The sequence below is a fragment of the Galeopterus variegatus genome, unplaced genomic scaffold, assembly GCF_000696425.1.
Source record: "Galeopterus variegatus unplaced genomic scaffold, G_variegatus-3.0.2 Scaffold1305, whole genome shotgun sequence".
Classification (NCBI taxonomy): domain Eukaryota; kingdom Metazoa; phylum Chordata; class Mammalia; order Dermoptera; family Cynocephalidae; genus Galeopterus; species Galeopterus variegatus.
The window spans coordinates 68,981-72,461 of NW_007727416.1; positions in this window are offsets into that span (position 1 = coordinate 68,981).

Consider the following 3,481-nt stretch of genomic DNA (forward strand, 5'->3'; position numbering starts at 1 on the left):
AGTGTAAATGCCATCAAAGTGAAAGAAACAACCATATCTTAGTAGGATTATGAAAATAGTTTTGACCTTGGGAACTGCTGTGATACTATGTATCACACTTTGAGAGCTACTGTTCTAGAATAAAAAAGGCTTATGGCGGTCACAAATAAGCCTGAGATATAATGTTGTAGAATTTAGGGAAGATGGATTGTTAAAAGAAAAATATGTACATAAAGATACTGACGTCAGCTTTTCTGTACCAGATAAGTAGGATAGATAATAAGTTCTAGGAAAATATAGAGAAGGAAAGGTTGTCATTATTATTATTTATAATAAAAATGTACAAAAATGATTTTGGAGCCCAGGAGAGAAACTGCCTGATTCTTTAGGTGGGTGGGGGACAGGGAGTCTAGAGAAACTGGGAAGCTTCAGAAAAAGATTTATAGAATAAATGATACTTAAGTGCTCAATAAATATTTGTTGAATGAATTACTATTTCAAAATAAAAGTGTAGTAGAGATAAATATTTTCACTTATTTGCTAATTAAGGAATCTTTAAGCCTTTCATACTGTTTCTTCGTGTATGCCTTTGCTTAAAGAAATGCATTTGGTAGAATTTTTCATTCTGTAGAGAAGCTGTGACCACGATTAACATCTCTCTCTAAATGTAGGAAATTATCTAGATCTTACTTTTCTGATGTCTCCAGTCTGTGGTGTGTCTTTCAGTTCTCTTGATAGTGTCTTTCACAGAGCAGAAGTTTTTAATTTTAAGGAATTCCAGCTTATTAGTTATTTCCTTCAAGGATCATGCCTTTGGTGTTGTATACAAAGAGTCATTGCCAAACCCAAGGTCATCTAAACTTTCTGCTGTGTTATCTTCTAGGAGTTTCATAGTTTTTCATTTTACATTTAGTTCCGTGATCCATTTTGAGTTACTTTTTGTGAAGAGTGTGAAGTCTACGTCTAAATTCTTTTTTTTTTTAAATGTGGATGTCCAGTTGTTCCAGTACCATATGTCAAAAAGACTCTCTTGCCCACTGTATTTCCTTTGCTCCTTTGTCAAAGATCAGTTGACTGTATTTATGTAGGTCTATTTTTGTGCTCTCTTTTCTGTTTCATTGATCTATTTGCCTGTTCTTTTGCTAATACCACACTTGTATTCATTACTGAAGTTTTATAGTGTCTTAAAATTCAGTAGTGATGGTCCTCTGACTTTGTACTTTTTCTTCAATATTGTGTTGGCTATCCTGGGTCTTTTGCCTTTCTTTATAAGTTTTAGAATCAGTTTGTTGATATCCACAAAATAACTTTCTGGGATTTTTATTGGGATTGCATTGACTCTATAAATGAAAGTGGGAAGAACTGACATATTGTCAATATTGAGTCTTCTTGTCCACCAACATGGAGTATCTATTTATTTAGTTCTTCTTTGATTTCTCTTATCAGAGTTTTGTAGTTTTCCTCGTATAAATCTTGTACGTTTTGTTAGATTTATACATAAATATTTCATTTTATGGGGTGCTAATATAAATGGTATTGTGTCTTTTATTTCAAATTCCACTTATTCATTGTTGGCATATAGGAAAGTGATTGATTTTTGTATATTAACATTGTATTCTGGAACCTGAGTTTTTTTGTCTTTCAGATTTTCCTTGTATATAATCTTGTCATTTATGAACAAAAACAGTTTTGTTTCTTCTTTCTCAATATATATACCTTTTATTTCCTTTTCTTCTTATTGTATTAGCCAGGACTTAGTACAATATTGACAAGCAGCAGTGAGTGGGGGCATCCTTGTTTTATTCCTGATCTTAGTGGGAAAGTTTTGAGTTTCTCAACATTAAGTATGATGTTAGCTGTAGATATTTTTGTAGATATTCTTTATCAAGTTGAGAAAGTATCCCTCTGTTCCTAGTTCTCTAAGAATTTTTTCATGAATGGGTGTTGGATTTTGTCAAATGCTTTTTCTGCATCTATTAATATGATGATGTGATTATTTTTCTTTAGTCTGTTGATGTGCTGGATTACTCAAATTATTTTTTGAATTGTTGAACCAGCCTTGCATACCTGGGATAAATTTCACTTGGTCACAGTGTTCTTTTCATACATTGTTGAGTTCAATTTGCTAGTGTCTTTGTCTGGTTTTTGGTATTAGGGTGATACTGACCTCATTGAATGAATTAGGAAGTATTCCCTCTGCTTCTATCTACTGAAAGAGACTGTGGAGAATTGGTATAATTTCTTCCTTAAATGTTTGGTAGAATTCACCAGTGAATGCATCTGGGTTTGGTGCTATTTTGGAAAGTTATTAATTACTGATTCAATTTCTATGATAATATGGACCTATTCAAATTGTTTCTTGCATGAATTTTGACAGATTGTGTCTTTCAAGAAATTGGTTCATTTCATCTAGGTTATCGAATTTGTGGGCAAAGAGTTATTCACAGTATTCCTTGACTATCCTTTAAACATCCATGGGATCTGTAGTGATGTCGCCTCTTTAATTTCTGATATTAGTAATTTGTCTCTTCTCTCTTTTTTTCTTAGTTAGCCTGGCTAGAGGCTTATTGATATTATTCATCTTTCCAGAGAATGAGCTTTTGGGTTTGTTGCTTTTCTCTGTTGATTTCCTGTTTTCAGTATCATTGATTTCTGTTTTAACTTGTATTAATTCTTTTTCTCCTGTTTACTTTGTATCCAGTTTGCTCTTTCTCTTCTAGTTGCCTAAGATCAAAGCTTAGATTACTGATTTTAGATCTTGCTTTTTTTCTAATATATGCATTCATTGATGTAAATTTCCCTCTAAGCTCTGCTTTCACTGCAAATTCTGATAAATTGTATTTTCATTTTCATTTAGTTCCAAATATTTTTATAATTTCTCTTGAGGTTTTATCTTTGACCCTTGTGTTATTAGATGTTTGTTGTTCAATCTTCAATTATGGGGTTTTCCAGCTATCTTTCTGTTATTTATATCTAGTTTAATTCCATTGTGGTCTAAGAGCAGACACTGTATGATTTATATATTTTTAAATTTGTTAAAAGTGTGTTTTATATCTCAGAATGTGGTCTGTCTTGGTTAACAGGGATATCTCTTACTGTACTGGATTGAAGACTGTTAGATTTATGAGGAAATTTTTAAAACTGTTTTCCATCAGTGATACATACTTCACATGTTATCTCCAACTATCTCATTTCAAGATTTGGTCTCATAGTTGGGCAGAGTCCTTCATTTTATGTTTCTACATATACCAACCTAGGTCTCAGAGATGGCATCTGTGGAAAATATAGGTTATCTTCATAAAATATATATGTGCATTGGTGAAAGATTTCTACATTATGACTCCATACATGTATTTTTTTAAATGTTGGCTGAAGTAACATACCACAGCAGGTAGAATTTTTAAAAAGAGGGGAACGTTTAACATTTCTAAGAGATTAATTAATAAATAAATATTCACTAAACTTTTAAAACGTAACAGCTTTTTTTTTTTATCCCGTTTAG